Here is a 13,573-nt window from a genome sequence, read left to right as displayed (position 1 = left end):
CTGTAAAGCTTCCATAAAATGTTTTCAAAGCAAACCAAAACTACGTAAGCAGTACCATTGAAATGTATCTTATCTAACTTGCTAGAAAAAGGAACAAGAATTTGGAGCCACTGTTCATATTTTTCTTTGCTGAAATGTAGGGAGACTAGAGATTAATTTTCTCTTCTGATTAAATTCAAGTTATTTTCTCTACAAAATTTGCAACCCATTATGCACGTGGTGCCAGCTAAGTGTTTTGTTTCTCAGACATAAGCTTATTCTTTCAAAGATTTTTTTGAATACGACACTGATAGGACTATTTCCATTACCAAAACTCCAAGAAAAGTAGTTTATTCTTGGTAAAGGCTACAAAGTAGAAATTTAATTTTTAAGAAGCAATTCTGATCTTGTGGAAGAGGTCTAGAAGCCTGCTTTCTAAGAATTCGTAGGAACTTTTCCCACTTGCTCTGTCTTACTGAAATTCCTCATGGGTAACATCAATATAACGCTGGTTTAAGTGATGAAAGGATCAAGTCTTTAATTCTTAATCCAAAATCCTAGTTTAATAAATTACACTGATTTCCTTATAGATAATGGCTGAAAATTACAGCAATCTTTTGAAAACAAAAGAGTCAATCAATGCATTTTCTCAGAAGCTATTAAGATCGGAGAGCTGCCAAGAAGCTCTCTTCTGTCAAACACCCCTTAAAATGAATTAGGAGAAAACGGCCAGCCAGAGCATCAAAAACAGACAGGAATGTTCTTTAATAACAGTTTTCAGCTGGATATGAAACAAAAGACTCAAACCTCAAATGTCCATCTAGGGAACAAGTCAACAAGCATCTATTCATGTGACTAAGAGGTCACAGGATCAGGTTTAAAAGCAGACTGCAAGACCATTCACTCTACCTCTCTCTTCTCCTTGTTCCGTTCTTCAGCAAGATCCACTTCTTTCTACTTAAACTACTCCCAGTGTTTCCTTCTGCTTGGAAGAAAATCAGCAGGAGGACATAGCAAAGACAAAGACAACATTAGACTAGTGATACACAAGGTGAACACCACTCTTCTGGCAGAGGCTGCTGACAATAACACTGCGTAGCACGTCGAAGTCTGTAAGACATTTGAGACTACAACCATGGATATCTTAAAGACCAGAACTGTTTGCACTTCTACAGAAAGCATGAGAATGAAGCTAAAAACTATTTCCCACCTTAGCAAAGTTTATGCAGTAAACAGAGTGATTGGAGTACAGAAAGTCACACGGCATCTATCTGACAGCATCTGGACTAACCTAATACTGTCCATACTTACAACCTGAGGCAGGACAGCAAGGCAATTGGTTATTTTCAGAAAAGCACGTTTCAAACCTGCACAAATTTCTTTGCTCATATTTACTCTATGATAAAGTGCTAATGCTTAAGTTTTAAATGCTCTGCTGCAAATTAAGAAAAAACAAGCATATGACGATGATGCCCATTCTTACATTTTCTTCTCTAAACCAGATTCCTGGACAGATGAGATACAGAGACCAAGGCAATGAGAACAAGCACAGGTCAGATTACAGCAGTTTCTGTACTGCCTCTAAGTAACTTTCAATTGCCATCAGAGCAGCACAGCTAGCAGCAGTAGCTCATACCAGAGTTAAACTCAACGATGCTTCTGTATTCAGAATATATCGACAAGGCAGACAGAGGAAGCCCTTGAGCTCTTCTCTTCCTGCCAGTGGGTGTCAAAAGTCAGCATAAGATAGGTCGCGTCCACGTGTGTATAGGCCTTCAAGGGGTATTTATCTGTACATGCTACAAAAAAAAAAAAAAGTCTGAAGGAACAATTATCTATTTGTCTCATTCTTAATCAGGGTTTGAATCACTTTTCCCTTTCCTCCAAAGGCAAGTCCAGAGCATTACCTCCTCAGAAAAGTCACACATTGGGGACGCATTTGATCATACCTTAAGCATTTTCCCTACAGTTAAGGGAACTCCAGGACGCTTTTCAGTTTTTCTGAGAAGCCAGGCATTCCTGACTGCATATTTTGTAATACACAGCTACAACGGAGATCTGTCAATTTGTCTGTTTCAAAGGCTGAAGAATGAACACTATCTACCAGCAAGCTTCAGGATACCTAATTTAGAGACTTGTGATGTATATTGGGCTTATGTGGCAAGGTTTTGGTAGGAGGGGGCTGCAGGGGTGGCCTCTGTGAGCAGAGCCCAGCAGCTGCCCCATGGCAGATCAGAGCCAGCTCCAGACAGCTCCAAAAGGGACCTGCCGCTGGCCAGAGCTGAGCCCATCAGCAATGCTGGTTGGGCCTCTGGGAGAACAGATTTAAGAAAGGGAAAAAAACTGCTGTGCAACAGCAGCTGGGAGAGAGGAGTGACAACCAGCCCTGCACACACCAAGGTCAGGGCAGGAGGTGCTCCAGGCACGCAGCAGCAGTTCCCCTTTCCCCTGCGGCCTGTGGAGAGGCCCCTGGTGGAGCAGGCTGTCCCCCTGCAGCCCATGGGTCCCACACGGAGCAGATCTCCACGCTGCAGCCCGTGGAGGAGCCCCCGGTGGAGCAGGTGGATGTGGCCTGGAGGAGGCTGCGGCCCATGGAGAGCCCCCGCAGGAGCAGGCCCCGGGCCGGAGCTGCAGCCCGTGGAGAGGAGCCCACGCAGGAGCAGGGGTCTGGGGGGAGCTGCCGCCCGTGGGGGACCCGTGCTGGAGCAGTTTGCTCCTGGGGGATGGGCCCCGTGGTACGGAGCCGTGTGGGAGCAGTGCTTGAAGAGCTGCTGCCTGTGGGCAGCCCCCGCAGGCTCAGTTCGGGCAGGACGGCATCCCGTGGGAGGGACCCCACGGGGAGCAGGGGCAGGGAGTGACCGTGAGGGAGCAGCGGAGATGAAGTCTCAGGGACTGACCACAACCCCCATTCCCCTGTGGCGCGTGGAGTAGGGGAAAGTTTTTTTTAGTTTGCTTTTGGTTTGTCACTGCTCTAGTCTGTGATAGGCAATAAATTATATTAATCTCCCTACTCTGAGTCTGTTTTGACTGTGACAGTAATTGTTGAGTGATCTCTGTGTCCTCATCTCAACCCTCGAGCCCTTTCACATCATATTTTCTCCCCACTGTTCCTTTGAGTAGGGGGAATGAGTGAGTGGTATAGTGGAGTTTAACAATCAGTGTAAAAACCACCACACCATAAAACTGAATTTTTATTTATTTTCTATTGAACACAAAGATAATTAGCATAACAGAGTCCAAACAAAAGAAACAAAAGTAACCCAAGAGTTTTTGAAGTGGTTAGAGTATAATAATGTTTTCCCTTCCCCTTTCATATTTTCTTCGTGCTGTGATCTAATGTCAGAGCAAGACAGCTATGCAAGCCCTCCATGCCTACCAGGACATGAGTTCCTTGGCCATGCACGCAAACTGTGTGCTGGTAAAACACACCACGTTGCTGCTGTTTGCCCTGATGGCCTCAGTGCTGGCTGGTCCCTTACCACATAGAAAGGAATTATACAGGGGGTACTGGCAACCAGGGAGAAGCATGCGTACTCTGAAAACAAAGAGTGTGAGATGAGGAGCCACTGCCCAAGTTCATTTGAGTAGTTCAATCTTGCTCCTTCTTCCAGGAGCATGAAATATTCAGGGAGGAGGGAGTTGAACAAGGGCACCATAGGGAGCTGGGCTTAAACACAAGGCAGTACAGAACTCCTGGGGGTGCTGTGTTTAGGGACCACAGGGCCAGCAGAGCTTCATCTTGAAGGAAGCATTTATTTGATGAGGGTAAACTCCTTGAAGTTAAGCATTTCTTTTCCTGGCCCCTGCAGAGTTACTCAAAAAATGTGCCTGGGTGAACATCAAGCAGAACATCAAGCTCATAAGAACAGCAGCAGAAGGCAAGTTGCTTCTGTCCAGCATGTCAGGTGTTGCTCTGCAGTTCCTCCCCACCCAAGTTCCTGCATCTTAATACATTAAAACATATATATTTCTCCAAAGCACAATTATCTGTAATTTGTTTGGGAAAAAATAAAAGAAAGAGCTGCATTAAGATTCTTCAGACCAGAAGGAGTCTAACAGAATTGAGCCCCAGAGTTCAGTTCTGGATACCACAGAGTCCCTGTTTCCTCTTTTACTGTCTCTGGGTCCATCAGTACAAGTTACTTGTGTTGTCAATAAGAGCAATATAAGCACAATTCAGAGACTGAGCAAGAGAGCAGGACTGAACAGCAAACACAGACTTACAAGAAAATATATTGAGAATCTAAGCAGGATGTGAGCTAGACTGTCACACAAATATAGGTGACCTGGACAGTTCCTGAGAAGTAACTCAGGTAACTAACAAACAGTCCAGGACAACTATCTTTATCATGCACTTTTAGCCAATTTAATACTTGCTCTCAAGTCACCATAGGCAATATTAAGTGCTTAGTCAAGGTAACCAGGCACAGATATTACTGACATCTGGCACTCTCCACCTCCAAAAAGAAAGAAAGAAGAGAGAAAATAATCAAAACCTTCAAAACACATTTCTACCAAGATTCTTCAGGGGGTGATCTGGCTTGCTGCTGAAGTACAGGTGGCTTGTCACACAACAGGATATGAACGTCTGTAACAAACCTAATCTTTGCGCATATATATGCTTGTACATATGCTTTTTTGATGATGTATGAATTTCTGTACTGAACACTCAAGGTACTGTATAAGGTAATTGCACATGTGATAGAGAGATCAGAGTCTATCTTGTTAAGCCACTGGCCCTCAGTGTACAGTCTGTGGGAAATATCTCAATGGTGAGATCTACATCGCTCACATGCGTGAAAAAAATAAAAATTAAGGAGGCAGGAGGAGCAGGATGTTGCCACCAGTGTCATGGTACTTAACCAGCCTCAAGGGCACGTACCACTCTGGCTGATCACCTCTGTGTTGGGTATTTCAGGAATAAATGCAACACAGGAGTAGCTACTGTTCTCCAGTGCTTATTACAAGAATGTTTCTTTTAGAAGAGCCAGAATAATAGGGCTGGGAGGGGACGGGGGGGCAACAGACAAAGGCTCATTCAAGGGCTAGCAAAAATACAGGGATGCCTTAAAAAAAAAAAAGAAAAAAGGAAAAAAAATGTGCTGGGAGCCCAAACATTCTTTTGATGAGAGATAAGCTTTAGAAAGGAGGCCTCTCCTAGAAGACTCATGTTTTTTCTTGCCAAACACTGATCATTGTCATCTTGTCTTAAAGAGTTGTAAATTACATTCACAACAAAACGAGGGGTCAACACAAGGTCCGGGAACAGCCTATATGCTCAGCAGACAAAATACTTTCCCCAAATTCGTAACGGCTTTAGGTGTGAGGCACCAAGGAAACACTGGTCAAAAGATTAATTTAAACTTGACATATTTAATACTCAATTTCTTACCCACAGTTAGCTAAATACAAAATTAGACTACAAAATTATCACCCCCCCAACTTCAGGTCAGCAACAGACAGTTTTCTACAACACTAACACACAGTTGTGTACAGGCAGGGAAGTTTCACATCCATTCAACAAACTTGCTAGCATAAGCAACTCCATTTGCATATATAGAAATCAAACCTTTTACAGATAGGTTTAGAAAACAGTATGGATTTTTGTTAACTCTTTTGGTTGAAAGGGGTGGATAAATCCAGGAAAAGCTCCAACCATTCAATGAGCCTGACAAGATTTTCTTCCTACCTCCACCTAACACACCGGGAACTAACAAGGCTGTTGCAAAGCTAGACAGTCATGTGGCAAACCCATGGCAGAGCCAATTCCAGAACTATGACCGGCCCAGTCATTAGGCTCCAGCTTTCAGCACAAATAGTACTTTTCATACTCCTTTAATTGCCTTCTTGCCAGTGCTCAAGTTTCCCTCACAACAGTTTCTGAAAGGCCAGGTATGAACAGAGAGGGATAGGACACACCCAAGGTGCCTGGGCTCTTGAGCAGCAGCAGACAGTGTAAGAGGTAAAAATGCAGGGGATGGCTCAGACCAGGGTGTATGTGCTGATCTAATGAACTCTTTCCCTTCATTTCTCTGTTCCTCAAGAAACGGGAGACAAGTATTTAGCAATTTAAGTGGGACTGTACCATAAGCTAGAAGGTGTAACTTCAGTACAAAACTGACAGTACCAAACTAACAGCACTGTGCGCACGTGCACACAAGCATACACATCCACCACTGTTCCTGTCCAAGGAGGAATTAAAGACATTTGCTAGATGTTTCAGCTACAACAATCATAAAATAAAAGCCACCAGCACCAGAAAAAGGATAATTTTATTTCCTTAGTACACTCCCATAGAATGACCTTGTTATATTTTCTGGATTTGTGATCCACATTTAGTAGATCTACATTAGTAGACCTACATTTTGAGTAGCCTCTTTAAGCCTTTTTCCAGAAGTCTAATTCTTAACCTCTGTGACTTTGTTGTTTTGTTTACATAAAAAGCCAGAAAGTGCAGCTAATGAAAAATATAGGATTTGTAACAGAAAACTGAATCTTGAAAAAAAAAACAAAAAACAAACAGAAAATGGCAGAGATGTGGCAGAACTCACTGAGTCCAGAAGTCTCTGAGTGCCACCATCACGGTGGCAGTCCCCCCTGGCCTACAAGGAGCCGAGCTCGGCTGCAGGCCTGCCTGCTGCCCAGGCCAGGCCACAAGCACCCTGCTCACAGCAGGGGCAGGAGGGAACAGCACCGACATCTTGTGTGAGGGCATCCAAAAGCCCCCAGTAGGAGTCATGAGGCACAATTAGCCATGCTGGATATGAGAAGTGCCATCCACCTGATTACAACTCCAAACGAACTGTTAGGTTTTTTTGTTTGTTTTTTTTTTTTTTTTTAAATCTTCTGTGACAGTAGTCTTGAAGGACTGTCTCCCTCAGCTAAGCCATTTGCATATTTTTAATTAATATGAAACAGCATTCATTAATGTCCTCTGAATACTGAGACAATGTTAAACAAAACATTCTTTTTTGTCTAACAAGACCTTTTTTTCCACCTGCAAGTATTAATTTAATTTGGCTGTAAGCTAGCACATGACACTGAAGAGTATAAAGTACCTGAATTTCTCCTTTACGAAAACCACATACCAAAATTTGAAATGGCAATGCATACACAAGATGTAGCCCACACCAAGACGGGAATTCACAGGAAAATAAATACTTATTCATTACACTTTCTAATGCTTCTTTCTGTGGAAAACAGTTTAACTGGAGGATGCATGTGGCAGGGAAGCTTCCAGATGTCTATTCAAAGAAAACCAACTTCTGCCTCAGGGAAGTAACATCCAATACTTAGAAAAGCGTTCATCTTATAGCTGAGATCTTTTTGGCATGGTCCCAAAAAAATAAGATCCTGGCTTCAGTGAAAGGCTCAGCTGCTCCCACACACAAAGCAATCACATATTCAGATGCCAGGTAAAAATCTAAATAAACAGTGGTAACTGCTTTACCCGTGCTTCAGCGATCATCTTCCACACCAGTTTTCACTCACCTCTGCCTCAAAGACACCTGCTTCTGAACTGACTTGCTACACTGCAAACCCAGAATATTTTCAGCCTCCTTGTTCCCCCCCAATCATCAGTCCCCTAACAGACTGATTTAATTTGAGAACTTCAAAGAATAAAAGCCTTTATCACAGACACTGGTTTTATCAAGTCCAATAATAAAGGGGGAAGTTTCATTTTGGACCTGATTCAAATCCTGCTGAAGCCAAAAGAAATCTCTCAACAAGCTTCACCGGCTCTTGTTATTTGGAAAACATCCCTCAAAACCAGCCAAATGTGATACAATTAATCAATGTACTTGTATTCTCAGTACCTAAAGCCGCAGCTAGTCAAAGCCATCTTAGACTTCCAGCAAAATCATTTAAAAAGAGTGCTTCATCCAACAGCATTTACTCCACTGGATGGCAAGTGTGCAGAGTTCCTAAGCAGGCTGGTAAGAATCGGGTAGCATTTTTACAAACTTTGTAAGGAAGAAATTAAGTATCTGGTATGTCAACACCTACCTGGATTTTCTCTGCACAATTTCAGTTGTCTAAATCCTTTCAGAAGCCTGGCTTTCAGCATTTGTCCCGGTAACTTCAAATAAATCTGGGATAGTTTTACAAGGCTTAATTTCAGAATGAAGCTTTTCTCTGTCTCCCTCTCAGGTGAAATGCAGTACTTACACACGCTCCCAGAGGTCCATGCATAGGCTTATAAAAACTAGATAGCAACACACCAAAGGCTGAATGAATTTGTGAACAGCACTTTCTTTCCTAGTTATCTTTCTGCTTTATTATAACTGTGTTGCATCCCTACCACCATTGGGCAACACGAAAGGACTGTTTCTTTCAATTACTCTGGCGCTCTAGATGCTTGTTTTACATTTCTAAGTTAAGGGAAGATAGCGGTATCTCTGCTGCCTACTGTTTGCTGAATTGAAAACTGATGTTACTGCATTGTCTTTAATGTAATTTTCACTAGTATCAGATCAAGGAGAAAAAAAGTGTGTCTATGCAAGCTTCAGCACTGTCTAAATATATCCTCGGAACCATAAGATTAACTAAAGCATTGTTAACCCTTGACAGATAACCTGTAACAAAGGGGGAAAACCTTATGAATGATTCAAGTTCAAGAGTAGGCTGCTACACCCAGAGTGCCTCAAACCTTCCAGAAGTGCAAAGCAGCATCTGTAGTAATGGTATTTCCCAAAGTGCTGAAAAGCACGGTAATAAGAGACAAACAACGATGTGTGAAGAAAGAGGTAATAAGGGAAAAAGGGGGAGAACCAGGACATTATTTAACTTTCACATAGTAGTTCTCATGCGAAATCATATGTAACTTCTACACAGATTTCCCCTAATATTTTATTTTCCTGTCTTTAACAACAGGTCTTCAGTTAGCCATTTTCCTGTTCTCTGACAGGTGAAAGAAGCTTGCATAATCTGCCAACTGAAACTGTGCAGGCAAAGCTTTCCATTCACCTGGATCCTGATGGAGAAACATGACTGCAATTTGACTTTGTGATCATATAAAAAGCAAATCAGCAGTAATGAAATCCAGAAATAACATTGTATTCTGACAAATATGTCAGAAATTTTGCGGACATAACACACAATCAGTATACTAGTCTCTGCTTGCAACTCCAAAGCTTCTGGCAAGCAAGCCCTGTCTCAGCAACCTCTACCTCTGATTCCCTTCCAGCCTAGAACTGGTTAATCATCTTTCCCTGTTCCTGTTATTTATGCTACAACAGAAACCTCAAGCCAGGTCAGCTCATTTGCAAGAAGCAGAAAATGATTTCTGTGTTAAGCTCTTCATGGCAGAATATAATGAAACAGACAGAAGGGCTGAAGGTGAAAGCAGAGGCGCAGAACTAGGAAGATGAAGTTCAAAACAAAGAGCAGACTGCTATCAGGTGGACCGCTCTGCTCAGTTTCTAATGCTCGGTTCGTGTTCCTTTTCAGGAAATCCACTACACTGTCCTTCCCTCACGTAATCAAAGAGGGGTCTTTATAGCATCTTTGTCCTTGCCACTGTACACAGTTATTCTTATTTATTTCCATTTCCTCTTTTTCTGACCTTACCTTGACACTACCACATCTCTACTCTGAGGAACCGGAGGAGGAAAGGGGAAAAAAGGCAAGAAAACGAAATGAGTCAGCAGTTTCTGAGAAGCACAGGAGCATTAGTCAGAGGCGAGCAGGGTAAGCTCATTCATGTCTCACAGTGACGATTAAGACCACCAAACAAGACTGCTAGATACACTTTCCCAAACCCCTGAAACTGCACAGCTGGGGAAAGCCAGCCCCCAGCAGAAGCAAAACACATTTTCAGCTGCCCAGTACCAGTGCTGAAATGAAATGAGTGTACCGGTACTGCTCTCCAGTCACCTTCCCAGTCTTCTTACAGACAATCCCATTGTATCCCACTGATCCAATCAAGCACACCTAAGGAAATAGCTGCCCTGCATAAAGTTCTCTCTAATTAGGGAGATCCACAGCTTCAAAAGCATTTGCTAACTAGAGCACAAGCACAGCACACTAAAATGCATTGTTGCTCTCTTGTTCCTCTCCTCCCTTACCAAGATGTACCAGCAGCAGCAGCAATGCAATTGGTTAGGGAAGCGTTCTTCTACATCAAACAGCAGATGTCTGACTTATTAAAATTTAAGACCAAATTATTAACACAAGTTCTAAGGGCCGCAAGCACATGTGTGCAGCACAAGAATGCCATTTGCTAACCTCCGCCCAGTCATAACGGTGCCTTCCTGGGTTGAAGAGATTTCCATGAGCACTCTTCACAGCCTTCATCCTCCAACAATAAAATCAGGGTTTAGAAAAGAAAACAAGAAACCACCTCTTTCCAGCAAGGCAGTGCACAGCCACAGGATTCTCACCCACCACCTGCACAAGAACCCTTCTCCTTTATGGTACAGTAAGTACATTCAACTGCAACTGATGCACAACCATCACTCCAGGAAAGCACACCTCCCTCCAGAGAGAAGCTGAACACATTTCCACCACCTCATGATTTTGGCTGGACAGAGCAAAACTTGCTGAACAGAACAACTGCCCACCAAACTGACATCCACTGGGGCTCGGGATCCACAGGCCATTACCATGCTCTAGGTACAGTGCTGTTTCCTTTTCTGTGACTCTGGGCAAGCACTGACCCCTCTATGCAGTTTCTCCACTCCAAAAATACAACACTTGCAGCTTCTTGTGAAGCACTTACTAAAGCCTCATATTTAAAGGCTTACTAATGGTACAACCAAACTTTGCTTAAGAGCAATCTTTATCCACCAGCAGCTTACAATGCTTCCTCTGTTCATTGCAGGCGTATATTCTGATATATTCTTCCACGTGAATCCTGGCCCTCTGTCTTCCAAAACATGCTGTTAAAGTTTCATTTTTAGATACAGCTTATTCAGGCACGGTTATGCAGAACATTAATAGGAAAAAGCAAAGCTATGCATAATATTTGTACAAATTCCTAAAATGAACCAAACTGTATTTTCCTCTATAGTACAGCAGGAAGTAGTTGGAAAAACACAGCATTAGACCAGACACAAACACCTAGAGCAAGTTGCTGGGCAGTAAATGACAGCAAACATTTACAGCACACCAACTACCCTAGTGACCGACGTGGTCAGTATTTATACAAAGGCAGTCCTGGCACATTATACGCAAATCACTGTGTGTTTAAAGTAATGTTGCCATGCACGTGAGAATTTAGTAAAGAAAGAAAGCTGCAAACTCGTGCTTACATTGTTCCGCACCCCGACTGTTTCCCTGCTCCAGTAGCTTTTAAGTCTGTTGCAACTTGCTCTCAGTGCGAAGTGATTTAAGCACAAGCCGAGGCTATGATCGCCTGGTACAACTTCCTGGGCTGGACGCATCGCTGTTTTTCAAGAAACGCTCTTGGGCTTTTTTAAGACAGAGAGGGCCAGCAAGAGGGAGTTTCTCACCTCCTTCCGCCTCTTAATGATGGATTTTTGGTTTTCACGTAGCAGCAAGGTTACTCCCTCCCACATATACCTGCATAAGGGACATCATTCCTAGAGCCCTACACACGGTATGAAAATACTTGTAACTCTTAGAAACGCACGTCAAAGGTAAAGACCAAAAGCCTCCTTATGGCATTGTTCACACAGACTCTCTTTTCGGGGGGCTGCCTTTTCAGCAATCAGTGAGCATGCACTTGTTGAAAAAAAATGCACAAAGGGTTATTTCTTAGCTAAACGATGCCCCTTTGGAGTTTTCCCCGCACCGACCGCTATCAGCCCGAACACCCTAAGCCAGCTCACGGCTGTCGCTCCGCTGGGCTTCCAGCCTCCTTCGGGAGAGGCCGGCACGGAGGCGAGCACCCACGGCCGGGCTCCCGGCTACCTGTGACCGCCACCAGCCGCGCTCTCCTCCTCCCCCCTCCTCCTCCTCCTGCCGCCCCGGCCATCGCACGGCCGGCTGCTCGCAGCGCCGCTGCCACCGGCAGCGCAGAGCCCCGGGGGGCGCGGGGAGACCCTCGGTGGAGCAAATGGCGGCCGGGGATGGGGGGGGGGGGGGATGAACCGGGTGAGTCCTGGCCGCCGCCCGCCGCGCCCCGCACGCCCGCCGGTTTGGGGGGGGGGGGGGCTTCTTTTTTTTTTTTTAATTATTTTTTATTTTCCTCCAAACCGGCTCGACTGCACCTGAGGAGCCCTCCGGCCGCCAGGGGAAGAGCACGTACCTGGCGCTGCCGGGCCTTGGCATGTGTGCCGCGCTGCGGGGCCGGGGCGGGAGCCGCGCCGAGCCGCGCCGTGCCGAGCCGCGCCGAGCCTCCCCGCCCCGAGTGCCACTACTTTGCCCGCGCCGGGAGGCGGCCGGCTCGGGCGGGGCCGCCAGGCTCCACCCGCCGGGCGGCTCCCGGGCGCCCCTCGCCTTCCCTCCCCGCCGCCATGTCACTTCCTCCCGGGGCGACCCGCCGGGGAGACCCCTCCCGGCGCCCCGCAGCATGGCTTCGCCCGCCGCTGGGCAGCGCCGGCGGCGGCAGGGACGAGGAGGGGAACGGCGGCCCCGACCCACGGGAAGCACCCCCGACGGAGGTGGGGCGGGAGGGGCAGCGGCAGCGCAGGACCAGCGGGGGTGAAGGGCACCTGTGTGCGTGTGCCGCTCCGGGGAGGAATCGGGGAGCTGGCTTCCAGCTCCTCCGCGCCGGCACCGTGAGGGGGATGCAGGTGGCAGCCATCCCAGCGCCCGCTATGCTGGCACGCTGCGCTCCCCGGCTGGGGAAGCGCGGTTTGCTGCCAGGCAGCTCTCCTGAGGGGAGGACTGCAAGAAGCCAGGCTATTCGGTACCCAGAGCATCGGAAGGTGATCGTGCCACGGACGGCATCTCATAAAAGGCAGAGTTATGGGCTCTGCAGGTCGTGCAGTCGCACCAGGGCTGCAGGGCTCGGGGGGAAACTGGGCTGAGCTGTCACGTCCCTGCTCCGTAACAGCTATGTGCCATCACTGCTCACCCTTAACATAGATTTATTTATTTAAAGTGCATAAAGCAAACACCGAACCACGGAAGTTGTGCTATGCATGGACTGAAATAGGATATAAGCAAGACTTCCTAGACTAGTCACAGGAGCACATTCACTATGGTATAAAAGGGAAGTATCCTGACTAAAATGCCCCACATGTTAAGCGCAAGACGTGACAAGTCTCGCAGGGAGCAGCAAGAGCAAGGCTGCTGCACAAGGGAGGACAGGCCTGGAGCCGGGGGTGACCACAGCACAGGCACTAACCTCGCCGGCCTGAGCACAGCCCAGGGGGCAGGGCCCACTGATGAGCCCAGCGAGATGAAGCAGCAGGCCTGGTGTGGAGCTTGCTCAGGCAGTCTGCTTAGGAGACAGGCTACACTGAGGATCCATCCAGGAAACAAGGCCAGAGACAGAGCTGACAGCACATCCACCTACTACAATAGCTCAAGCAGGGGCTGAACATCCAGACCTGAGCTTAAACACAGCCCTGATCCATGGGCAGTGTGCAGGTCCCCGGTGAAGCTGGTCAGGGCATTAAGACCTGGTGGTGCCCTCAGGGCCCTGCCAGATTCATGCTGGTGGGATGGGTAAACATGTACTCTT

At 46.2% G+C, this 13,573-nt stretch overlaps 1 protein-coding gene across 2 annotated transcripts in view; it reads right to left on the bottom strand.

The window, feature by feature from the left end:
- AGPAT4 (1-acylglycerol-3-phosphate O-acyltransferase 4) overlaps positions 1-12,342 on the bottom strand; it is a 79,246-nt gene extending 66,904 nt beyond the window's left edge. Inside the window, exon 1 of one of the 2 annotated variants that reach the window (XM_048067786.2) lies at positions 12,191-12,342. The gene's annotated coding sequence lies outside the window, so the exon portion shown is untranslated. The remainder of the gene's footprint in view (positions 1-12,190) is intronic. The other variant, XM_048067787.2, reaches the window with a different exon arrangement.
- Between the last annotated feature and the right edge of the window lie 1,231 nt (positions 12,343-13,573).

Source organism: Anser cygnoides, chromosome 3 (assembly GCF_040182565.1).
Source record: "Anser cygnoides isolate HZ-2024a breed goose chromosome 3, Taihu_goose_T2T_genome, whole genome shotgun sequence".
Taxonomy (NCBI): Eukaryota; Metazoa; Chordata; class Aves; order Anseriformes; family Anatidae; genus Anser; species Anser cygnoides.
Note: the sequence above shows the minus strand (reverse complement) of the source record. Positions and strands in the feature narration are given on the sequence as shown.